The sequence below is a fragment of the Chelon labrosus genome, assembly GCF_963514085.1.
Source record: "Chelon labrosus genome assembly, chromosome: 7".
Lineage (NCBI taxonomy): Eukaryota > Metazoa > Chordata > Actinopteri > Mugiliformes > Mugilidae > Chelon > Chelon labrosus.
In genome coordinates this window covers 3,547,561-3,574,824 of record NC_140343.1, presented here as the reverse complement: position 1 = coordinate 3,574,824, position 27,264 = coordinate 3,547,561, and the positions used below count along the sequence as shown (strand labels likewise).

Sequence of the window (27,264 nt, the reverse complement as noted above, 5' to 3'; positions counted from 1 at the left end):
GCCGCTGTACGCTCACATGTGGTAATGTAGTGTTAGACATGTGTATCTCGTCAGCCCATCCTTTCTGATGTTCATCCCTCTATATTGGAAGAGCAGAGGGCACGGAGGCTCCCTGTGCGCCACATGGTACTGATTTAGCCTGTTAGTGTTGATCCCTTCTTTAATGAACAGGCAGGTTGCAGGGATTTTTTTCTTATTTTTGTGTGTGTGTGTGTGTGTGTGTGTGTGTGTGTGTGTGTGTGTGTGTGTGTGTGTGTGTGTGTGTGTGTGTGTGTGTGTGTGTGTGTGTGTGTGTGTGTGTGTGTGTGTGTGTGTGTGTGTGTGTGTGTGTGTGTGTGTGTGTGTGTGTGTGTGTGTGTGTGTGTGTCACAGGCGAGAGGTTATGTTGCTTGAGGTTGCTTTAGGGTCTACATGTGGATTTGAGAAGAGGAATTGCGGAAAGAAACCCAGTGTTGGCGTCCCATCAAAGAAGCATCTATTTCGAATTTATTCTGCAGATTTAAGCCTTGTCCACGTAGCCCTGGTAACCTTTTTGATATTTCCTACCCCAAATGTGTCGGAGTTAAACAAGCAGTATAGATGGACCTAGCCTACGCCTTGAGTATTGGCCAATCTGAGCCCTAACTTCTTGTCTTCTCCTAGAGTCGACTGGATAATCGTAGTGTGGAGAGGGTAGCTGGTACCTTGTGTTCTCTACTCCAGAAATGTTCTGGTCATCCAACGCTGCCATAAACTCCCTAACCCTCTCTGGAATAGTTTCCTCCTTGATGCCATCTCCAGGAAACTTTTCTCTTCTTTTAAACACAGCATGGCGAATCAAGTTGGTAGTATTGAATGACGATCGATCTCCTACTACCACCTCGCCAAACATCCGCATTGCACAGTTTACAAATAGCTGCCTGTCTGACTTCATTGTCAAGAGTAAAACACTTCCACACGTCAGACATGATTAGTAACGTGATTTCTGGCAGCTTTGACGTTAGCCAACCGACGTCAAAAGGAAAATAAGAAGTTCAGAAGCCAGAGGGACCTGTTTATTGTTTTATGGCAGACCTAATACAAATAGCTACTAAAGATTGGGCTTGGCTGAAGCCAGAGGTTTTTTTTAACCGCAACGGTAGGCCTACAGCTTTACATGATGGATTGCCAAGAAGCTTTTCTTTCCCGTCTCCATTTAAGAAGAAAATCCCATCAATGACACTGCACACCTGACATCAACCGACACTCCAAGCCCACTATTGGAATTTGGAAGTGGCAACCTGTAATGGAAGGTGTTTTCTTTGGAGAACTTCAGCTGGATTAGTTTCTTCCATTGGCTGTCGCTTCAAAGTGGAGATTAGTTTAACTCGGTACTCGCCCACTTCACAACACGACCCTTGTTTTTGTCGCCTCTTTCTAAATTGTACCTTTTGGAGTACAAAATTTGTCACCAAGGTTTTACCTGGTACTTACAAGCACATCTTACATCCTCCCTTTGGATCTCATGGCAAAATCTGCGTCCACCAAATATCACAAAATTAAAGTATGCAGCAGTGCGGAGATTGTTGTCAGAGTCTGTTTGGTGTTCAGGTGCTAACCAGACGCTGCTAGGAAACCGTTGGCGTCTTGTAGCCACAGAGGCTAACAATTAGCAAGCTATCAAGTGGCTGTAAATTGTGAGAACGGTGCTGCTAGGCTAAGCTTGTTTGGCTAATGTTAGCCTGCAGGTTGAGAGATGAAGCCGCCATGGATCAGACTAGTTTGCCCGGAACGTCCCACAGACGCTGGACTGGACTGAGATCTGTCTGAATCTGGAGTCACAAAGGTTTTACCTGGTACATACAAGCAAATCCTAAATCCTCACCTTTGGACCTGATGGTGAAACGGTGAAATGTGTGTCCGTTAAATACCACATTCACAACAAGATTAAAGTATGCGGCAGTACGGAGATTGTTGCTAGAGCTCGAAGGAAATCAAAACACCGTTGGCTTCCATCACAGCTCTGAACAAAGGAAAGAAGGCCCACACGCACACACCCTCTAAAAGACAAGACAAGTCAATCAGGAAGAATCCAGATTAGAAAACCATGACCAAACAAGTCAAACCTGAGGAGAGGGATTTGAAAAGGCAGATTCCAGACAGCACGGCCGAAGGGTTAAATCAATAAATCACATATTAGACTAGATCTGTAACATGTATTTGTTTTATCAAGCGCAAATCTATTTCTGAAAGGACTGGTATTTGCAGGTTATTTTGGCCCTGGCTCTGCGGCGTGCCAAATTCCCCTAAAGCACCCACTAAAATCCCCAGATATTAACGGTGCGTTGCCGATGCCGTCTATGCCTACGCTGACTCTAAACGGTTCTCCGCCAAATGTAAGCCCACAAATCAACAACAGAGATAATTGTCCAATAATTTGTTGTCGACGTTGTCAATCACGGCGCAGAATTGTTTCAGCCGTGGGGTCTTTGTGTGGTCGCAACCATGAGTGTTGATTCAGCGTTGTTTATCCTCCTCGGCCTTTTATTAAGAAGACAACCATGCATTTAGCTGTTAGCTGTCACCACACCTGTATGAGGTCATTACCACAGGTGTTGCTCAGTTCTTCTTTTATCTTGCAAGTGTTTATTAGATTCTTATCAGTGGATGCCTGTTTTGCATCATTTTTTTTTTTTTTCAAACTGCTCCGTGGGTGTGCACTTGAGCAAGAGAAAGACACAGGAACACACTGTAGATTCTTATCGCCGTGGCCTAATCGCTACCATGTGCTTTCATGGCCTCTCGCTTTATTTGTTGAGGCCGTTGGAATCCCAGCGATTAGCTGCTCCCCTCTTTCGTTCGTCACATGTCCCGCTGAAAGACGACCCGGTCCAGTTCTGGGCCGTCCCTCAGCATGTCTTTTACAGGGGGCCTGGGGCTTTTATTGCCTCTGAGCTCGACCTGCTCACTCCGGTGGTCCGCAAGCCTGGGAAACGGCCTCTCTCTCTCTCTCTCTCGGCTCAGACACATTCATACACAGAAGGGAAAGAAACATTTTTTTATTTTTTTTTAACTCTAGCTCATATTTCCTTTGTTCAAAATGATCTCCTTTCATTTTTATTTTGGTAGAAGGCAGAGCTGCTGATTTTGGGGTTTCTGTTTAATTTGGCGCGGATTATTGTTTTGCTTAATTGGCTTTTAACGAGATTTTAACTCAAGTATGTAAAGAAGCCGGTCTGGTTCTATACCACCCACTCGTAAGGTCCACTCGAGGTTAACCCCGTCCAGCTCTGCATCTATGTCCTCCCACTCTCCAAGCTCTGTCCGGCTTCAACTTTTTATTTCTCAGTTTCTTTTAGTTGTGACTATTAAAAGTAGTCTGCAACATAACCATAAATCAGTGCAACTTATCCTTTACGCCACTATTTTAACTATTTTGATAGTTTTACATTTTGTCAACCCATTTGACATAGATATATGAAATGATGATGGTTCTCAGTCATCCAGGTCATGATATATCCAAAAAAAATCGAATCCGAAACAAAAGCAACGTGACTTCTTTGAGTTTTCTTGAAGACGTTTCATCCAAGAAGGGTTGACAGACAAGGGTCGTTAGAGCACCATTCATAGGGAAGAGGACGGGGACAAGTAAGTACCAACCGTTAATGGAAATTAGCTGCACCGGTTTCTGGTTGTTAACATAACAAGCAAGTTCCAGTATGAGTTCCTATTTAAACCTCAGACTTCCCACCAGTCCCCTAGAACTGAAGAAGCTACTCGGATGAGTGATGAAACGTCTTCTCAAAAAACTCTGCAAGTTCAGTTGCCTTTTTTGAACCTTTTTGGATATTCAGAGAGTTTAGGTTTTGTATTTGGGACATCCGTGGGTGGTGCGCACTTGAACCTCACGCGACTAGAGCCGGTTACCAAACCAGCATACACGCCTGCAATTTGAGGAGCTTGTTCAGATTAACCTAGGCGGTGTCCTGTTTCTGAAACTTGAGGTATCAAGGTGTGAATGGGACGTAGATGTTAAGACTGCAAGTGGCCGATAAGGCGTCTCGGCCCAACTCCCCAGTTCGAAGATGGGTTTTCAAATGCGATGTTAGATGACCAAAGACAAGAAGATGCGATGGGCTTAACCGACTCGGAGGCGGCGTGCAAGAAGCCTAAATTGTCCCGTGACAAGTGGCGATTTAATAAAATGATGAAAACTGGGTCAAATGAAAAGTGAAAGTGGTGAATCATACTTTGAAATTGAAGGTGCCATGTTGGGTTTATATTCTATATTTCTATATGCTAATGCCAAGGTGCTGAATTAATGAAAAATATGAAAAGCAGATTTTTTTAAATAAACATTTCAAATCGTGCATTGTTTACAGGATGGTGACTAGCTAGCAGTGTCCTCCTTTGTTTCCTTTATTGTTTAGTCATGTATTTTCTTAGCATGTCGCCTGAGTGCTTATGTATGAGAACAACTAAAGCAAAAGAAAACACCATGCGTTACATATTTCTGCATAAAGCAAAAGCAAAACAAGATTTGTCACGCTCTTGTTCGGGACTCTTTCAAAGGTGAAACATCTCGTTGCATGTCGCCTCACTCTATCCCTCTAGTTCAGCTATCATATATCACACATTTGCATAAATCACAACCGAATAAAGTCTGAACAGCTGTTTATGTTTAAAGTACAATCAAAGCAAACCCGTTCAATGTGAGATCCCCTTTCTTTTAACGTGCGTTGTTTATATTCTTCTCTAAATGTCAGATTGAGCTTGAGCTCGACGTCCTCCGGTGATGTGAGGATTAGCCGACGTGTTTACTGTTTGAGCGCGGAGGTGTCCCGGCAGCTTCGATACGCTTCCTCAGACGGTTTGGGGGTTTCGCGAGAGTTTACTTTACATGACAACATGATCCTGACTGCGAAGGTAATGGAGGCTGCGAGTGCCAGTTATGGGTTGGAAAGGAAAAGTCATAGTCAGGGATGATTTACAGAAGAAAAACTGAGCATAACAAACAGACGATACATGCAGACGATGACAGAGGCTTTTATCAGGGAAGCGTTAGTGCATTAGTGCTTCGCTAGAGCCGCTGCTTCCCTCCGAGTCTGTTAAACTGTTATCTTATCAAAACAAAGGATTCTTTGAATATTAAGATTCAGGGAAACACCCTCAATTGTGTGTGTGTGTGTGATAGGAAGGAAAATATTTCCCACTCCGTCTCAGCGAGTGTGCCCTGGGGGAAATTCAAAACACTCCTGTCGTTTGCTCTAATACCCTGCTCCCCGTCAACTGTCGCTAGCGTACAGAAACATTTTTGTGCACGTTTGTATCCACAGCTTTTTATTTTTTTCTGTAGCTTCTTAAGTTTTGAGGTTATTGTACAACCGTGTAAGAGTGTGTGTTTTATATTTAGTGAAGAGAAAGTAAATAAAGACTGATTTAGTTTTCTTCCCTCATCACACATACTTCAGATCACACTGGGTCTATTGTTCAGATGCTGGGCTTGAATTGTTCAACCTTGTCTCACTGCATAGTCGGATTGACGTTATGGTTCGCTCATCGGTATTTATTTTATTTTTAAATGTGTGTGTGTGTGCAGGTGCACGGCTTCATTGCTTTGTGAGTTTATGCATGCTCATACGGCTGAAATGCTGGAAATCCATGGCTGGAGATGCCAAGTCCAGCGGCAGCGGCAGCAGCAGATGAAATATTAAGTGGTTCCACTGATTTATGCGGCATTACAAAGAGTTTGACAGGAGTTGTACTGGGCTGAGGAAACAATGAGGTTTCTGGATGAAATTTACTGGTGTACACGCCGAACACATGACCACATGACCACCCACGTTTACTGGCCAGCGGCTCACCTTTTTCATTTGGCTGCACCGAATTTAAAATCAAGCTTTTTTTTTTTTTTAACATCAGAAAATACAGTTATGATGCTATGCTTTTACTTCAGTGAACTTTGCAGACATGGTACCTCAAATAAAAGTGTTGTTTTCTCACTTATGCGACCACTTGGACATCCATCCTCTAATATCTAGACACAGACAGGTTGAAACGTCTGGAAGGAACCCTAAAGGCCCAGTTGCCCTTGTTTCAGCTTCCAGTTTGTCTTAATATCTACTCACATCATCCTCACATTTAACAGCATTCAACTGCTGTAGTTCTTTCACTTTCCAGCCTCAGCTCAATCCCTCTTTCTCTCCAGAGGAAGTGGGCCGTCCTCTGAGATGAAGGCTTCCTGTAGTGACTCCCACTGCAGCTCCACAGGAAGGGCCGGAGCAGAAGTGTAAGTGCATAGTTAGTGCACCCTTAGGCACCGTCACTGAGACGGATCCGTTTAGTTCGGCCGGAGGAGGCCCGACGTGTTGGGAAGGGATGCACGTACGCAGATTCCCGTAGCTGTTTTCCTTTGCCGTTAACCTTCTTGTTTGAATGGTTTTATTGATGCCAAAGTGGCGAAAAAAATATTTGCGTCGTCACAGAAGGTGCATGTTAGCATAGCAGCGACAGCAGCTCCCATGTTCTGTCGGTGTCAGGCAGGTGATGGTCAGACACGGTATTTAGCTGTGGGTCACGCAAGCAGCAAAACTCTGGATCTAAAAACATTAAGCCAGCATGTAAAGCTCGGTTTATACTCACGTAAGCAGTCTACATGGAGCATACGGTGTAGGGGGCTAAGCATTCTATCACAGTCTATCACAGGGCTAACACAGAGAGACAGACAACCATTCACACTCACACCTACGGCCAATTGTACTTCATACAATCTCAAGTTGAACTGGGTGGCTTACGTTGGAGTTGAAGTCAATAAATGTGGATCAGTGGTTACTTCCAGCGAAATCATTGCAGCACAGAGCACAGAGAAGACGTCTGAGTAGATGGTGTGAATTTTCTGTGCTTGTCTGGAGCTACGTTGTAGCTGTGGCTCATGACTACAAATTAAGCTTAAATTCCCACAGGCTGCAGTTCCTCTATTGTCCACTTGAGGCTCCAGAAGCGAGTCAATCCCCATAGACCTCCTTGTTAAAATGCCCAACTTTACAATTTTCCTCACGGGTTGGTAGACGTCACCTGTCTGCCTCAGCTCCTCTCATGTCATCTTCTCCCGACGCTTTGATCATTTGTGAAGTAGCTTGGAGTGAGGTGGAGTCATTCAGGAATCCTTAGTTTGATGTCAGGGAGAGTTAATCCATCTTTAAATGTGCTTGACCCTGCTAATATCCACACTTAAAAACTAATTACTCGAAGCTTAAAAACACTCTTTTGCTCATCTTTACTTGCATAAACACGAGTAAAACCCAAGTAGTTTCTCCACCTCAGTTGACAGCTGAATTGATTTAGAGAGGAGTTAATCTCTTCTGTTGGAACAACTAAAAACAATAATGTAGTCCACTTGGAGTCCAGTGTGTGGTTTGCTTTAGGCAACAAAAAGCGCTTTGGCTCAAAGGAAACGTTTTCAATAAAGCGTTTGCTTCAAGTCACTTCTTTTTCCTGTATTAAACCACAACCACAGTCTCCTGACTTTAAAGCACCGCCAGCCGTTCAGTAGTGGTTGAGATTTTAAGCCGTGGCTGTTGTACGTTAACTCAGCTACTGTAGCAGTTTAACTTCACCTTTTTGTTTCACTGTGAGAACCTCTCCCTCTCTCTCTCTCTCTCGATCTCTCTTTCTCTTTCTCGAGAACCTTTGACGCACAGATCGCCACATGCGGGGGAATTTGCAAAGGTCAGCGCGAACCGGTGAAAATGGCCGAACTCCGCCGCCGCTTTATTACCCGTGTGCCCCCCGTGGGTGTCTGACTGTGGAACAATGTGGGACGACAGCCACAAGACTGCGGAGTCCCTGCTGAAAAGCTCCAATACAAACAGATCCTCTCTCTCTCCCTTTCTCTCTCCCCATCTCTCTCTCTCTCTCTCTCTCTCTCATAGCCAGGGGTGAGGCATCTGTTTCCTGTGCTCGACATGTGGAGGCACTACATCCAACACACACACACACACACTGCTGTTTACACTACTCCTGTCTTATCTTACCCATTGGACACATTATAGGAACGGTTCAAAAACACACACCTCCGATGGCTTCACAGATTGTGTGCAACGGCCATGTGGATTGTTTTGATGGCACTGGCTGCTAATCGCTTGTCCTTTTCAGTGTCATTTGGCCCCGAGGTTCTGTGTTAATGTCCTGATGGTATCGCCGCGGGTATCAGCAGGGACGCCGCTGCTCTGTGTGTGTGTGTGTGTGTGTGTGTGTGTGTGTGTGTGTGAAAGAGATAGTTATGTTTATTTACTTTCAGTTTATTTAACTGCGCTGGTTGTGACGATGCGGTGCTTGAGGGCCATATCTGTGGTTGTGTTTTCATCGGCGTCCCTGTATGTACAAATGATGCAGTTTTTATAAGCAGTATTATCACAATACTAGAGTTATGTTAATGAGAAAGTGTCAGAAAATAAAATGGGACGGAAATCACGTTTGGATCAGCAAAGTTTTGAAAAGAAAAACTAAAATGAACAAAAGTGAAATTAAAAAAAAATACACAGATCAAAGAGAAGGCTTTCAGAGCATCTTATCTACTGGAAACAACAGGCGTACTGTACACTCATGAGCCAAAATATTATGATCACACACAGATGAAATGCTTTTAACAGCGGTGCATGTCCAGGTCTGGTGTAAGGGGACACTGGGGACCATAATAGCAAGACTCCTGGGACGCCCGTGTTTACAGCTTTAGAAAGAGAGGCAAAAGTGTCTTGGAGGAAGCGCTCCAGATCTAGATCTAGATTGCAACTTCCTGCTAACGCCTTAGTGTCAGATACCTTCAGATCTCATTGAAGTTCATTTGTTGCAGGGTCAGGCTGTCTAGGCAGCACACGAAGGATCTAGAGAAAGACGAAAAAATAGATGTAGATGAGTGTGTCTCAGGGATTTTTGAAGACAGGGGTGGAGCTTGCAGACTGAATCCACTTCAGTAAGCTTCCTATTTTAATGCCCGGTGGGATGAAAAAGTGGAATAACGATACGTGGGTGGACAAGAGAAGGAGCCGTGCCGAGGGCAAATATCGACTTTTAAAAAGTTAAACTAAAAGAGAAGCGAAAGTAATTCATGTAAAATCATTTAAAATGTGCTTGAATAGTTAAGAGAAAGAGCGAATCATTTACTTCCAAAACAAAAATTCTAGTTTAAATTGCTACAACTGTTATGTAATCACAAACATTGCTATCTTGCAAAGACATAATATACACAGTATGTAAATGATTACAGCCAAAACTAAAATAAAAATCCCTGCCAAAGTCAGCGTGGGGATTTCCTTCGTCTGTCTGTCATTAGCCATTGTGGGAATATTCAAATGTCAGAACGAAGCTGAACCACTGTCAGTTTTGTTATATTTGATATTACTTCCTGAAAACAAGTATTTAGAGTAGATTAACTAGATGAAATCCACACCTGGCGTTCTTATCTTGATGTCCTGGCTTTTCTTCTTTCGCTCTTTCCCCCCCATCTGTTGATGTCTGTCTTCACGTAATCATCTTTTCATCCTTTCATCTCTGTCGCCAACCTCTGGGATCAGTTTTAACGACGTTAGTTGCAGGATGAGAGTGCCGTTACACCAGCAGGTGAAAGTAGATAGCTGATTTGAAAATAAATGACCACAGGAAACTCGTTGTGTGTGTGTGTGTGTGCTTCAGGAAATGGTGAGTGTGTTTTTTTTTGTGTGTGTGTGTGTGTGTGTGTTTGGCGACTCCCTCCCGCCGCTGCCGCCCGCTGTGGTCGTCAGATAACATTAATGAGTCAACAGGCACTCAGAGCAGAGATAAAGAGCACAGAGGATGGAAGCGGATTTTTATCTTGTTTTTAAAATATTATGTTGTGCCCATTTCATGTTTTGTGAAAATGATGAATGCGCAGTTTCCCAGCTGTCCCCAAAGACATTCAAAGATCTCTCTCCCTCTCTCTCCATCTGTGTGTCACCCAGTGCCTTATCAGTGTTGTCTCAGTTCGTGAAGATAAGGCAGAACATTGATTTTTCACAACCCCACATTATGTCCAGTTTCACTGTTTTTACATGACTCATTCCTTTAGTAGCCACAGGCGTGAATATCAATAAATATCATCAGGATTGGACATAAAACGGCACAATTGTGAAATTATTCTAAAAGATGCTAGGACGCTAGGTTTTTGCAAACCTGTGGCTTAACAAATTTAGCTGACTTTTACTCTTTCAGAGATCCTAATGTGGACCATGTTTGTTACTATCCTGCGTTGTAAGACAATCAGGGCTTTTGGTATTAAGTTGCTGCAATATGTTTCAACCCCTACCATTATATAAGGGGGGCATCCCAAGTCATTTAAAGGGAAACGACTGTTTTTTTACAGCCTGGACCTTATTTCTGGCTTAAAATACGATCGTTTACTCACCCATATAACTGTGGTGTATGGTGGTGTCGTTCGTCAGGTATTTACATCTGCGTATATCCATATAGTGGGAGTGAATGGGGCACCGAAACGCTCTAAATAACGCATTATCTGCTGTGAAACTCGTTCATTTCACCAATATTTTGTTATGATACGCTAGTGCTATTCCCCGTTGAGTCCAGAATTACCTGTTATCTATTCGCAGCCGTGCATCGGTTTGTTGTTCTTTGGCCAGCTGTTCCTCTCTCTGCCTCTGCATCCTCCTTTCAGCGAGCTCCTCATCCGTATACTCTGGCTAATAACGATAATGACGTCCATCATTAACAAATTCGTCGTCCACAACCTCAGAATCGGAAAAATATTCAGCCGTGCAACTCCGGACTCAACGGGGAATAACACTAGCATATCATAACAAAATATTGGTGAAATGAACGAGTTTCGCGGCAGATAATGCGTTATTTAGAGTGTTTCGGTGCCCCAGTCACTCCCACTATATGGATATACGCAGATGTAAATATCTGACGAACGACACCACCAAACACCAGAGTTATATGGGTGAGTAAACGATCGTATTTTATGCCAGAAATAAGCTCCAGGTTGTAAAAAACAGTGGTTCTCCTTTAAGGAAACCGTTCCTACAGAACAGAACAGATCTATATCTTTTTCTTTTATTAACCAAACCAACTAGCCTCATGCTATTTATCTTATTCACACGACGGCACGTCATTTCTGTCTCTACATGATCGCTCGTTTACAATTCTCCTCCGCTGGCCAACCACCTGTCACCTTTTGCAAATGTGCTGTAAATTTTCTAAACATGCTGTACATTTTATTAATAACACTTTTGTGCTCTTACTTTTTGTCTTACTTACATCTGAGCTGACCAGTTCTCTCGTCCAAGACATTTCATTGCGCTGTTAACTCCGTTTTAATGCAGCAGATGAGAAGTAAACCAGAATCTGATCTGGTTTGAAATGTTCTGCGAAAGAAAGTTTAGAATGACATCTGTGCATGTCTGCCATCGGTAGACAATTTTCTCATTTTGTTTTGCAGTGAATAATTGAAGCATAAAATCACAGCGGCCCATTTCCAGATGAGTTGATTCAGTTTCAGAGTTTTGCTCTCTTCCACTTTCACTTGCTGGGGCTCTTGAATGGAGCTTTTCATGCTTTCAAATGGAAGAGATTTATGTTTACAACATGTGTAGTTGTATACTCAAAATGCTTGGCGTTCAAGTGGTAACATCGGCTATAAGTCATGAAAATACCGCAGCAACTGTTCACTGTTCCCTGGAACAGTTTAGCAAAGGGCAACTTAATGTGGAAATGCAAAGGCATCATGAAAGGATGAGTCAGGAATCAACATTTTCCTCAGGCATTTAAAAATAGAGAGAAAAATTCCACAATGTATTAACTGACCATCCACTTCAAGCAACTTCAGAAAACGTCACCAAACACGTCACACCTCTTGACTTCTGAGCTCTCGGGAAATGTCTACGGTAAACACAGCCCCGTTCAGAGGCAACATTTTTCACTGCAGACTTGTCATAGCTGCAAAAGCACCGGTGATGCCAATTGTTGAAAACTAGTGTCAACTGTTGGTGTCTAGACACCACCGAAGCGGGTTAGCAAACTAATGTGCAGGGTAGTTAAAGATGGAAATGCAAAGGCCTAATTAATGGTGACATCTTTGGGAATATCAACAGAAAACAAAGCAAGCATGGCACAACTCTTGAATTCTGAGCTCTCGGAAAATCTGCTTACGAGGTTGTTAATGCCACAACAGGGCGCTGTTCATAGGAACGAGGCAAAGACCCCGTTTTTCACTGCAGACTTGTCATAGCAAGAAAAGCTGATACAATTTTATTTTTTTTTAATGATGCCATTGTTCCATCCAGTGTCCCAGTGAGACACCTGGAAGTAGTTCACCTAAATGGAATGCACTCATATATGTTGCTATTAATTACACGTATGGCCTTCCTGCTGTGACATGCTGAAATGTTTGCTGTGAAGGAAAAAGATTTAGGTCTGTTTGGCAATGACAAGTTGCATTGTCTGCTGTGGAAAACACCTATAGAACGCTTTTAGATTGAAAACACTGCACAGGTCTTTGGTTGTGTTCGTAAAACATGAAATGATAAAGAAAGAGCGCCAAAAAGAAATGTACACCAGTCAGCCACAACATTATGACCACTGACAGGAGAAGTGTATAACATTGACCATCTTGTGACGATTCAATGTTCTGCTGGGAAACTTCTGGACCTGGCATTCATTGGTGTGGATGTTACTTAGACATGTAGCACCCACCTAGACCAGACCAGGTACCCCCCACCCCATAGCAATGACACTCCTTGATGGCAGCAGCCACACACACACACAAAAACACGTTAGGAACAACTAAAACAAAAAACATGAAGAACAGCACAAGGTGTTGACCTGGCCTCCAAATTCACTAGATCCCAAACTGATCAAGTATTTGTGGGATGATCCACAGAGGCCCCTCCCCTCAAATGCCCCCCACTAACAACATTGTGTTGCCAGACACCACAGGACACCCTCAGAAGGCCCATGTCCATTCTCTGATGAGTCACTACAAGGGAGGCCTGCACAATATTAGGAGGGTAGTCATAATGTTATGCCTGATTAGTGTACACTCCTAGATAAGGAGGATACAATTTTAGCAATTCATCAACCAAAGACAAGCGATGATGAGATTTCTTCCCTAATAATATATAATGTTGCAGCCCTCTTCCTTCACCATGCAGCACTGGCTTTATTTAAATGTTTGCAAAAGTGATCACCTCTCGTTTTCTCTCCAAATTTAATGGCACCACTTATCAACTTATTTATTAAAAAATAAAAGAGACTTGAGACAAATTGAAATGCAAAGGAAACTGGTATCCCAGTTCCAGCATAATAACTGCCGTCCAAACTCTTGGTGTCAGACGACTGCTGTTCCCCGCTCCCTCCCATGCTTCCTAATCAATCCAACATGGCCCTTGTTTGGACGCCAGCCCACGTCGGCGCCCGTGGCCCCTGCCCTTCTATAAATACACTAACAGCTTTCTTAAATATGTGACAAAATACCATTAAAGTTTACTGGTGTGAGTGTGTGTGTCAGCCCTGCTTTCTAAGCAGGGGAGGAGCTGGTCTTCCACCTGCAGTGGGGAGTTAAGGAGGAGGGGCAGAAAGGGAGGAGGTCGAGCTCCATAAAAACTCAATCTGGGCTGCTGAGGTCGTTCACACACACATTTGTATCTCATACACACACCTGCTCTTGATTGTCCAATTTGTACGAACTGTAGTGGCCGCAGGGGAGCGGGGGAAACGGTAAACAGGCCGATAGCATCGCCGATGAGATCACCGCGACTGGAAACATGTTCCGAGCTCAGCCTAGACTCAAGCCTTAGGACGCACACACGTGCAGCAGCGAAGGGGAAAGCGGGCATTGTTCAGAGTGACACATGATAAGCAGCGGAGCGTTTATGAGCGCAGTCTGTGTTCGGACTCTGTTTACAGTGTAAACAGAGTCTCATTCTAGCGGTGCTGCTCCTGCTCTCAGACCCTCAGGTCAGGAGGTCATGTGCCCTTCGGGGTCAAAGTTCAAACTCAACCCGTGGAGGAAGTCTGGAAATTCAGTTCACGAAGAGAGCTCGGCAACCTCTTGCTTTCCTCCGTGCTTCTGCTTTGTCACTTAAATCTAAGAAGGAAACACGTTTTACCCCTTACATCGGATGCTCCTTCTTCTTTTAGTTTGTTCATCTGCTGTGTTTGATTCCAGTTTCCCATGGCGTTATTTCAGATTTTATGGAAAGACTAAAAATATTACAGCTTCCAAGAACTACCTCCAACTAGTGTTGCAGCCAATCACATTTGACAATCTCTGATTACAAAAAAACATAAATAAAAACCCCAACTCCTGATTTTCCTTTTCCCCCTGGAGTATTTTCTGTTTTGGACTCTTCATGCCTTGATGTAAAAAAACAAAAAAAAACAAAAATAAGAGATATTGTGAAGTGAGGGTCGCGGGGGCGCTGGAGCCTATCCCGGGATATGCTTAGAGAGACAGACAACCATTCACACTCACACCTACGGCCAATTTAGAATCACCAGTGAACCTAACCAGCATGTCTTTGGACGGTGGGAGGAAGCTGGAGAACCTGGAGAGAACCCACGCAGACACAGGGAGAACATGCAAACTCCACACAGAAAGGCCCCAGTCGAGCCGTTGGATCCGAACCCAGAACCTTCTTTCTGTGAGGCATCAGTGCAAATCACCACACAACTTTGCCGCCCATTATATGTTAATTTGCGATAATTTACGTAATCTCTAAATTCCTCTATTCTGTTTTTGTCTGGTCTTTTCAGTATTTATATTTAAAAGAAACAAAGTTACGTTTAAAATTTCGCCTGAAAAATACCCGATCTTTCCCTTCGAGAAGCCCGAATCAACGAATGTTTGTCTTTATCTTGCTAAAATAACTCGGTAGCGTTAATGCTGACAAAATTTCCCACTGACTAATTAGCTAGGCAGTCCTATCTTTCACCATTAACACAATTTACGATTCGCCTTCCCTCCCCGAAATTAGTTTTCCAACCACTTCACACACACACACTCTCTCTCTCTCTAGGAAGTATGTCCCGCGACATTACATTCCTCTGGCTGTTTGTGGCGCATGGTGAAAGATATATAAGTCAATCTAAACAGTTGGTGTGTGAAGTCGGGAGGCAGCGTTCACATTGCTCTCCTCCTCCCCTCCCTCCCTCCTCCTCCTCCTCCTCCTCCTCCTCCTCCTCGTGCCGGTATTTGTTTTTCTCTCTGCCTCTTCAAACACAACTAAATAAATAAAGTGCTTTTCTGGCCGAGCATCACTCGTTCCGCTGCTATTGATACCCTCTCTCTGACAGCTGAGGATGTGTGTGTACTTCTGTTTCCTTATGTGCTTATGTGCGACTCTGGGTTACAGCACATTAAGGAAAGGACCAGAAAAACCCAAAGCAGCTATTTTAAACACCTTTCACATCCTCTGCACGCTGCCTATTCATAACCCAGCTAAAACAGATTAGCATGGAGCGGCTATATTTAACATTACTTAACTTGTGTGTGTGTGTTTTGGTGTGTGTTTGTGTGTGTGTCTGTCCCCCCTTTTCCCCCAAAAATGGTAACACACCCACAGCAAATGAGAGGGCTCCTTTGAGAAATGTGTTTCTCATGTTCTCACGGTGTAAAAATGACGCTATCGCCAAACTCCAAGAATCAGCAGCTCTGTCCACATCACATGGCGCTTGGCCCGACCTGTGTGTGTGTTTGTGTGTGTGTGTGTGTGTGTGTGTGTGTGTGTGTGTGTGTGTGTGTGTGTGTGTGTGTGTGTGCACGCATGGGTAATTTAGTTTGCTCTGTGCGTTTTTAGTCTTAAATAGTGAATGACAGTCTTTATGAGACCCTTTCCCTTCCTCTGGTGAAAACATGGAAAGATTGTTGAACCGCTCATGCAGCCGGAGGTCACAGTCGAGTTCAAGTGTGTGTGCTTGTGCTCCCCCCCTTTCCCCTCCGTGCATGTGGCTAAAAACTACAAACATAGGAATAGATGCAGGCTTGACGACTTAGGGACTTTCATTCTCCTTTAAGACTATCTATTCTTCAGAATTATGATTAGGTCCATCACTGAAACAGGATGTGTGAGTTTACTCCAAGAAAACATCTTGTAATGTTTCTGTCCTCATCATTTTTTTTTAAACAAATGCCAGGAGAAAGCCTTCCATGCGAAGTATGAATGAAAACAAAAGAAAATCAATATTGGTTTTTATGATGTGGTTTGAATCTGATCCTTATTGACTAAAAAACACAATAGGAAACCTCTGTTACCGAAAATGTCAAGAGTTCAAAGACTGCTGCTGCAGTTTGGCTGCGTCGTACATTTTATTTGAACAGTGGACGGTGGTTGCGGTTGATTTTTTTGCTGTTTCGAAAACTGCATCTTTTAGGTTTGTTTTGCCAAACAGCCTGGACGATTTACGATGAGCAGACCTCTGCTAAGGTTGACGCTCCATGGACAGCGTGGTCCGTCACATACAGTATTACTGCATAAGCAGAAAGAGATCAGTGAAGGTCAAACTGACGGCGCAAACCATCATCAGGGAGCTAGCAACCAGCAGCGGACTGTGATGTTGTCTGTGTCTGGACCAAAAAGTTGCACACGACGACATGAATGCCACAAAGTCTACCGCTACTTGGCACATACGTTACTGCACCTGCATGAAAGGAAATGACCGAGCTATAGGAGTAGTCTGAATTGGTTATTCGAAAGGAGAATCGGAAAGAGATAGTACAGTATTAGCTGGGAGGCTAGGAGGCTAGGCAAACCTTGTCTGAATTATCAGTTGGTCTATAGTTTATTCATTGATCGTGTTGTTGGGAAGATGTTGAAGAATGTTCAGATGGGTTGAGGACATAAAATGAGACAAACAGTCAGCGTGTACTCTCCTGGCGTTGTTGTTTGCTTACTTCTATCACATCAGTTTTTCTTGACTGGTGTGCTAAGCTGAGCAGGCAATCCGCCGCCAACACTGACAGCCGACCAACCGCCGGCTTGTCACGATCTTTAAAGAGAACTAAAATCGGTGAGTTTGTTAAAGAAATTGCTGTTAAAGAAGTATTATTAGGCGTATTAACAGTTGCATTTGGAAAAATGATCAAATGATAATGAATCAGAAGCATATAACATAATCAAGAGCCATTTAACATCTGTGCTGCCCCTCATTGCCAGTATCTAGATCCAGGTAGTTAGGCTTTAATCTTTCATTTTATTTGTAATATTCCATCACGTGAATGATATCTGAGCTACACTCAAAAGCATTAATTAGTAAATACTGTACACTACCGTACACCTTTAGAGAGTAAAAGCCGTCCAAATGTATTCCTCCTTACCTTTTATAGTGGGATTGGTTTGAAACACTTTTGAGAACCTGCTGGAAGAAACACAGTCGGTACTAAAAAGTTTTGGACTCTGTGATTGACTGGAATCTCCCTCATCTGTCAGCCTTTGTGACCTCTTCAGTGTGACAGGCTCTTGTCCGTAACATATCTTTGAGGTTGACCACTGCTGTGAAGCTCGGCCAGCAGAAACATGGTCGGAGTGAAACAGCCAACGCCGAAGGTGCGGCCATTTCTGCATCATTCCCGGCCATGTTAAAGCATAGCGTGTGCGTTTCTGTGTGTGTGTGTGTGTGTGTGCTTAGTGTGAGGTCAGACTGTAAATATAGCCTCTTCTGTCTTCAACTTAACGTCCAGACAGTCTGCAACTGACAAGGAAAAACCCTGCAGTCTCTGACTTTTTTGGTCAAAATACAACAGGAGAAAGGAGGAGGAGAATGAAGAATGTGTGTGTGTGGGTGGGTGGGTCGATGGGGCGGGGAGGGGGGGTTAATAATTTCAGCCATCTCTAAAAATAGGGGTCTCGGTTTAAAAAAAAAAAAAAAAAAAAGCTGTTCTGCTAAAAATCACAGCTCCATAGCAGCCATTTGGATGATGTGTGCTCCCTGAGGTGGAGCCTGGGAAAGTTAGCTGTGCATACTAGCATGTCATTGTGTGTGTGTGTGTGTGCTGGTGTGTGTGTGTGTGTGTGTGTGTGTGTGTGTGTGTGTGTGTGTGTGTGTGTGTGTGTAAATGTAGACCTAAATTGAATGATTGGGGTTCTTACTCGCATTTACGCAGAAAATGGTTTTTCAGCCGGTCTTGTTTGGGCTGATATGGGCCCGCTCCGTCTCGAGTTTACCTCATCTGGCTTGTCCCCGGCCTAACCTAGTTTGGTTTGGTTCATCCGAGTATGGTCTGGACGGGTTCGTGATTCTGTCAAATCCACCCCTGCCCTTTACTGACTCATTACAAGGGCCGCCGGGGATTGTGGGATGCAGACAGAAAGAGAAATTTGGAATAAAAAGAAGCAGAAGGGGGCTTTTAAGAAGAGAGACACGAGTGAAATGTAACGACAGTAAATCACATAAAATAAGTTGGAAAGGAAAACTCATTTGCTGAAACATACTCAGGAACTCGTGGAATGTCAGCCCCCCCTCACAGTCTCCATTTCAGTTCTTCGAATCTGCATTCCAACTTGATATCTGGTCCCTGTAGTTGCTTCTAGAGACTGCGTAAGCCTTTATGTCCTAAAACGGGATTTGTCTAAAAGTTATTTTTGCCAGCTGGTTTATCTGCTCTGGTTTATAATGGGTGGCAGGTCTTAGTCACTGAGCCTCAGACTGAATGTCTCTGCAGCCCCAGTTTGAGAAGCATATATTTTTGTTTTGTTGTTAAGGGCGATTACCAGTGTACGGGCCTGGTCTGTTTATGAGCAGTGCCACATTAGGACAGGAAATACTTTTTCATACTACGCGGCCATATAAATTAGTCCTGATGTGTGCAGTCATCAGGAGAACATAAAAAATAATGTTCGTTAATGTTCATAAGATGTTGTGTGAATTGCTTTGTTTATTATTCATGCAGACGCTCAGATAATGGGTTTTTCATGAATGCGATTTAGCTTTGTGTATAAATATTGATACGACAAATACAACGCCCTAGATCATCCGTCTGTCCGTCCATCCATCCATCATTATTTGGTATTTTCATGCTCTTATCCCAAAATCAGATCACATGGCCACAGACTATGCATGATATACCAGTTGTTCTTCTCATGAGGAATCAGAAGGCGCTCCAAGGTCTGGTCCAGCGAATCCTGGGGTGTCCTTCCAGATGCCACCTCAGCTGGCTCCTTTAGATACAAAGGGGGAACTCTTCCTCATCTTATCTCCAGAGGGGAAGACAACCCAGGAAGAGAAGTTGTGATGTGACAATAGGAAACCCTTTGACAACTTGAAGTGGACGGGCACCTAGTAGAAGATACACCAACCACAAACATTGACCATCTTGTGACAATTCAATGTTCTGCTGGGAAACTCTTGGACCTAGCTTTCATGTGGATGTTACTTAGATATGTTGCACCGACCTAGACCAGACCAGGCACCCCCACCCCATAGCAATGACACTCCTTGCAGCAGGATGCAGCCTGACACAGACACACACACAAAAAAGGAACAACTAAAAAAAAACACGAAGAACAGCACAAGGTGTTGACCTGGCCTCCAAATTCACTAGATCCCAAACTGATCAAGTATCTGTGGGATGATCCACAGAGGCCCCTCCCCTCAAAGACCCCCCCACTAACAACATTCTGTAGCCAGACACCACAGGACACCCTCAGAAGGCCCATGTCCATTCTCTGATGAGTCACCACAAGGGAGACCTACACGATATTAGGAAGGAGGTCATAATGTTATGCCTGATCGGTGTATCTCAACTCTCCGCTTTGAGTTGATTGACATATGATGCTAAGACAGAATTCCCCAAACGATTACCACAAGGAAATGCAACAAGACCTTGGTTCCTACCAATACATTCTCCATGCTGGACCTAGCTTTCATGTGGACGTTGGGTTTCGTTTGGGTTACCAGAGGGTTACAAGAGGGTTACCCAGGCAACCAGAACGTCCAGGACCAACTTCCAGCTACAAAGTGATGGAGATCGTTTTATGGGTGCATGTACCCTGTATCGCCTTGCTGTATTTTTTAAGGTAGTTCATCAAAGGTATTTCAACGAGCGGTGATTATAGTTTGATTTGTTTTTAATTCTTCACTCCCTCGTCAAAAGTCGGTCAGGGTGTTATTTGAATTTATCAAGTATCCGTCATTGGTATTGACATCAAGGTTGGAAACATGTCAAGAAACTGATGGATTAGGATGGCTAATAAAGAACTTTCAAAGTGTAAAGTTCACAATAGCTTTGTGATTTCCATCAGAAAATATGAGCATAAGTGTCAAATATCATAAATACCTGATGCCGAGGTCACATGTTGGCCAGTATCCCGCAAAATCCAAAAGGGAGGAAATAGTCCCGCAGACTTGTATTAAACTGTCTCTGAACTGTACCATTCACTGCGCTGTCAAAAAGTATGTACTGGTATGGATTATGTGTCAGCGTTGTGTTGGCAGCAAGTCTACAGCTGTTATATTATATACTGTTTAGAGAGGAGGAGATAAACACTCTAATTACTTGGTTTATGAGATGCCACTTGCATCCTGATAGTTGTCAGAGCCGAGTGTATGGATGAATAGGCGTGTGTAATGTGAATTACAGCAAAGATACACAAAGAACAAAAGGATCCTTTGAGCGCCGAGGTTCAGAGGAAGCTGTCAGACTTGTCTATTCTTCTCTAATCCGGTGTTTGAGATTATCCTGCACTGTTGTGGAATGCTGCTTACCGCACACACACACAGCCGTTGTCACTCACTCCACACACTCTCTGTCCACTCAGGTGACAAGAACTCGTCAAATAGTTGTGCTTATTCTCTCTTAACAGCCGGGTACACCTGGCACATCATGCGTTTATGCTTGGTAAAGAGTCAGTGTGAGTTCTGAATTGGCTGCAGAGGTGCAGTTAGAACCTAAATGCCTTAAGGGGATGATACTGAAAGAAGAGACTCGTTGCCAAAAAACAATAATGATCTCACTGCTAAAAAGCCACTGTGGTGCTAGAGAGCTGCTCAACGATTTCAACTGAAATTATAGGTGACACATTCTTTTGGGCAACAAGGTTTATATTGTGTTTGTGCACTCGAAGCTCAGTGTGGTGTGTTGGGCCGTTGCCATCTTGGCATTCACAACCTTGTAGTGGAACGGTTTGATAAGATCCAAGTTCATGAGTTGTGAACTTGGATCTTATTTTTATTGGTTTTAAGAAATGATGAAGTCAATATACTATACATGGAATTTTTCTTTGTAGCTTAATACACTGATCAGCCACAACATTATGACCAATAGAAGTGAATAACATTGACCATCTTGTGGCAACTCATTGTTCTTCTGGAAAACGTTTGGACCTGGCATTCATTGGTGTGGATGTTACTTAGACATGTATCACCCACCTAGACCAGACCAGGCACCCCCCCACCCCATAGCAATGACACTCCTTGATGGCAGCAGCCATCCCCAGCAGGATGCAGCCTGACACAGACACACACACAAAAACACTTTAGGAACAACTAAAAAAAAAACATGAAGAACAGCACAAGGTGTTGACCTGGCCTCCAAATTCACTAGATCCCAAACTGATCAAGTATCTGTTGGATGATCCACAGAGGCCCCTCCCCTCAAAGGCCCCCACTAACAACATTCTGTTCCCAGACACCACAGGACACCCTCAGAAGGCCCATGTCCATTCTCTGATGAGTCACAACTGTTTTGGAGGCACAAGGGAGACCTACACAATATTAGGAGGTCGTAATGATATGCCAGATCGGTGTATCTTGCTAAAATGCTCCTCGTGGGTCCCATTTATATATTTTTGAGAGCCTGGAGGTCCAACGAGGTTTTGGAGCCAGCCTCAAGTGACCGTTGGAGGAACTGCAGTTTTTGGTACTTTCCATGTCGCCTTAATTTTTCAGCCCTGGAGGTCTCCTCTTGGTTTTCGTATAGCCACAGACACAGTGCAGGTCTTGTCACTGACACATTTTACTGTTGTTGCACCACTGAATCACTAGAGACAAATCAAGACTTTAGGTAGAAGTAAACAAAGGAACATCCATGCTTTTAACATCGGGGTAAATGCATTTAGTTCTTCTGTCATGGTATGTTACTGATAATCTATGTGTGGTTGTGACAACTGCCAGTTTTGCTGGTGACGATGCAAGGCCAGAAAGCCAGGTCTTATCAACTGCAGCATCATTTTATAACAGAGCAATGCATTTGTTTATAGCTGCATCAAGAAACGTTTGGCCTTTAACCATTGGATGTGTTCTGAAAACTCAAGATGGAGATCTGGGTAGGAAAATGTGGAGGAAGTAACCCCCTTGGCGTTCGTCATTCCCTAAATTGTTGTGATGCAAATAAAGGTGCATATAATTAGACTTAAGATGAATTTGACGTTAAATATAGTCGTATGTAAACATCTACAGTAGTAAGAGGTTATCTGGCCTCAGTCTGCTATCAGTGCCTGGGGCCTAGGTCACTATGGAGTCGTAATTTCAATACTATTTGCCTAATCTGAGTACGAGATGGCTGTGGATGATTGCCTGCGTATCCGGGAAGTAGCGGCCCTTGATGGATGTGGGTCCGAGCAGACCGGCCGATAACACAGACTCATGACGTACATGACCGGGATCGTGTTTGCGGTGAAATGTGACGCCGTGCTGTTGCTTTTTGGTGCGTCTGTGTGCCTCCACGTGAATGTCTTGTATCATGGCCTGTTAAGTGCAGGTCATTAATCTCATTATCAGCGCATGTAAGAGGTGGGGCTGGCAGACTGGAGCTGTGTCTGCTCCAGTTCAAGGCCTCGCTCCGGTCCCCGCCAAAATAAGAGCACTTTTTCTTCTTACTTTTTCAGGCTTTAACATTCTTGTCTGGCAGCTGTGCACGCATGTTGTGGAACAGAGCTGAGAACCTCTTAAGCTACAAATGATCTGGAAAAGCCAGCAGCGGTTGAGCTGCTGTAGCCGGGAAGACGTGAATCCCGCGGCTTCTCGAGATTTTGCGTTCGAACCGGTGGCAAAGCCGATAATGTTCAAACAGAATCGGATGGTTTTAGGTGATTAGAAAACTGAGGCAGCCAGTCGGTTGATGCTGCACATTCATCACAAAGCTCTGTTTGTGCAGGAATTTTAACGAATCCTGGCATTTGTGCCTATTTGTGTCTTTGTGTTTGCATGTGGATGAGGCGGAAAGTGTGTGTGTTCTTCACTTAGCCCACATGTGGATACCTGTGTGTGTGTGTGTGAGACTCTGGGGTTAATGGCATTGGCAGGGAGTGATTGGGACTGCAGCCATAATAGCAGCTCTATTAAGTGTTTACCGTGAGCCATTCCACATGTCAGCTGTAGTCAAGCAGCTGGAGACAGAACGCCGAGGAGCTGTAGCGGCCTGGGAGAGAGTGGCGAGACGCGGAGGGGGAGATGGGGGAGGATGCAGGGGTCAGCTGGCTGCAGAGGAGGGAGGTCTAGATAAGTCATCACTGAAGCTGTGGTTTGGGGTTCACTTCAGACACTTCAGATCTTTGGGAAACCAAGAATCAGAATCTGTGTTTGAAGACGCTCTCCAAGAATAAACGTCTTCCCGCGTGTCCGTCACAAGAACTTGGAGGGTTAAGTATTTTCTGGCGCCGGTATCAAAGTGGCGAGGCTGCACTTTGTGACCTGTGCGAGAATACTCTGAGTCAGCAGGCCTTCGTTGGGTTTATACCAGGGATTTTCCCGCACGCTGGTATCGTTCCATCTGACAGAGGCGTTTGGAAAGGATTAAATATAATAAGAGTTTAAGAGAAAACAGAAGCGCTGTATTGTTTTTCAACTTTCAGAAATGTCTGCCGAATCTGTTATCAGCTGAGTTTTGGAAATGTGAGGGATAGCTGCTTCCTTTGTTTTTGTTTTTTTTATGTAGTATCTGACATTTTACATAATATTTTGAAAAGGAACCACTGAGAAAGACTTTTTTACAGTCCACTGGTGTCAGTGATGGAGTTTTACCATTTTAGTTTTTAATTTTCTAAGTCGTTTTCTTTAATTTTATGTTGTATTTTCACTTTTAAGATATTACAACAAAGTTGGAAGTGACTCAAGTCTTGCATCTTTACTCTCGGTTATGGTTGAGGTGTTTTGCAGATCCTTAAATTAATCTAATTAAATTTAAAAAAAAAAATTTAAGATGCACATTATTCTACACTATTTAAATATTATTTTTAACACTCAATAATGCCATTAAAAATCTAAAACTCAGCTTTTATAAGATAAAATTCATACGTATACTTTAACTAAATGCTTCACACTATATGTTATATTAAACGCAATCAGTGAATATTTATAATTATTACTATTAGCAATTAAAATAGTTTAGTTGTTAATTAACATACTTGCAGGTTAAGATACTTTAACTACTGCCTAATGCAGCTACCAATAAATCAACGCACTTGCAGTTTTATGGCTAATTTTAGCCTGTATCTCTGCCCTGATTTAATAATATGAACATTATTGGACTTTAGCAATCCAAGGATTATACAAACCTGTGTCCAGATCTTGCTTTTATTTGAATTTCCTGGCCCTGGACATCAAACTGACAAAGATGCCACCAAGAACTAAAACCAAAAGAGACTTATCTTGTCTCTAAATGTCCATGAGTTTGTTCGACCTCTGAACAAAACCCAGCATTTGAACTCCGGTCGGCAGGTTTCCCCCCGTCGTGTGTGTCAGAATATGATTCAGGTTAAAGGGGCTTTTGGTGGTGGTCGCCAGGGTCGGTGTGTGTCTCAGAGCTGCAGTCAAGTGTGGAGTGTGTGATGGGGGTCATCCTGTGGCCATGTGAACAGGAAGGTGCGGGTTCAGTGTGAAGGCCTGAACCTCTGAGCTGTTTATCAGATAGCTAATGAAGCAGAGCAATCCTGAGAGACCCTAAAAGGGAGGCGGGAGGACGGAGGAGGAGAAGAGGGTAAAAGGTAAAAGAAAGACGGGTGGGACGATGGACATTAGTCCAAGATGGAAATGTGGGAATAACTTCAGTGAAGCCCGTAGTCTCCCCTTAGTCTCCCATGATTTCACTCCGATTATTCCCACTACAACAAGCAGAGAAAATACACATCATATTATTTATTACATTTCCCGGTTAAACATCAGCGCCGGCCATATCACTCAGCTCCTGCCGTAAACATTTTCTCTGGCTGCAGGAGAAGCAGAGCCGCGTTCCCAGCTCCCATCATCACAGCCATCCAGTTTACTACGGGCTTCACATCCATCAGCTCGCAGGAGAAAAAAGAAAAGAAAAGGGAAACGGGCCCTGCTTCGTTACAAGTTCAAATAATCATCCAGTCAGATGATCAAAACAGTATTACAGCGTGGACGTCGGTGTTTGATATGTTACTGCTTCCAGTGATAATTAATTCTGCTCCCATGGAAGAGGGAGGAGGCATGGAGATATTTTGGAAGTGGCAGAATGGGAATTCACGTCTGATTAAACTCTCAGGCCAGAGCTAACGTCTATATTTACAGCTTTGACCAAATAAATATAATAATTGTTGTTTTGGTGGTGGTGAAAATATTGTGCAGAAGCTACAGTTTGGGTTCGTTTTCACTCTTTTCTTCTTTAGCATATTGCTCTCGTATCTTAAAGCGGTTTACTTCTTTTGAATCAGAGCGCTTTCTGTTCCGGAGCAATGCTGTTGAGAATACAGCTGCAGCATTTTTTACTTTCACTACAGATCTGCTCCATAAACTGACTGACAAACACATTTGTAAAGCCATTTAATTTCCCTGTCAGCGTTAACAAGCGTAAAAATGTCGAAGCGGTTGGAAACATCAGACTCCGGCGGCTCTCTCCGGCTGTGGAAAATTCACTGCGCTCTGATTGGTTTGCTCCGCCGTCCGTCATACGACCCGAGGTGCCATTATTGGCCTGCGCGGCGGTGTGAGAATCTGGTTTGTTCATCAGGGGCCAGTGGGTGAGAGGTCGGAGGTCAGGCTCAGGGGAGTCATCAACGTTGAGCGGTCAGGTGACCCTGAACGATCCTGAGATAGGACGGCCTCGCCTCCCTGAGGAAGTTCATTCCATCACTGCTGTGTGTGTGTCTTTGTGTGTGAGAAGGCATGTGCTTAACTAATAACACAATTGGTGCATGCAGCACTTTAGTGTCACAACATACATGTTAGAGTTGAGTCTTTTTTTTTCCTGCAGCAGGAAATAACATTATCCATCAATCTATCAATTCTTATGATTGACACTTTGATGCTGGGTGAGAAATCTCAACAACTACAAACCACAAGGCCATGAAATTTAAAAACAAATATCCGTGATACCCAAACTATCAATCATAATGACTGAGGTGACCCCTTCAACTTTGCATGATGCATATTCAAATGTAATAAGTTAATGAAACACATTTGTTTCTTCTCATTCTTCTTTCCATATTGAGTCGGACTGTGCAGCATATCCAGCAGGCAGATCATATTTTATCTGGTGTATTTCTATATTCAAAACTCCCCTCCGCCCACAGCATGATTAAATATTGTTTTTATATTAATTCAGTCTGATATTGCCAGGTATTTGTGGGTCTTTTACCATTTCTTAATTTGTTTAGCATCAAATTTCTGCCATGAGTGCGCTCCATGAGTGTCAGGTACCCTGTGCTCTCATGTTGCCTTTAATCAGAATCAGAAATACTTTCTTAATCCGAGGGAGGAAATTGGGTTCGTCACAGCTACTCCAATAAACCACAGTATAAAAATACAAAAGCTGAATTATATATAAACGAATATCAGGCATAACATTATGACCAACTTCCTAATATTGTGTAGGTCTCCCTTGTGGTGACTCATCAGAGAATGGACATGGGCCTTCTGAGGGTGTCCTGTGGATCATCCCACAGATACTTGATCAGTTTGGGATCTAGTGAATTTGGAGGCCAGGTCAACACCTTGTGCTGTTCTTCATGTTTTTTTTAGTTGTTCCTAAAGCGTTTTTGTGTGGGTCTGTGTCAGGCTGCATCCTGCTGGGGATGGCTGCTGCCATCAAGGAGTGTCATTGGTATGGGGTGGGGGGGCCTGGTCTGGTCTAGGTGGGTGCTACATGTCTAAGTAACATCCACACAAAAGAATGGCAGGTCCATTTTCCTACTATGGAAAAAGTCTGCCAACATCTACACTCTGAATGTAAGCGATAAAAGTTCAGGTGTTGTCAGTGTTAAGCACCTGTAGCATTTATTGCTTCATCTAATCTTTTATTTTAACTTTTTTTTAGAATATTTTAAACAGAACCACTGACTTTTAAATGTGCACAGAAACATAATACGCCCTTATGAGTAA

General features: G+C 43.5%; 1 protein-coding gene across 1 annotated transcript in view; it reads left to right on the top strand.

Annotated features, from left to right (window-relative positions):
• The window catches only part of gmds (GDP-mannose 4,6-dehydratase), a 182,553-nt gene that overhangs the window by 115,239 nt on the left and 40,050 nt on the right, over positions 1–27,264 (top strand). The window lies entirely within an intron of this gene.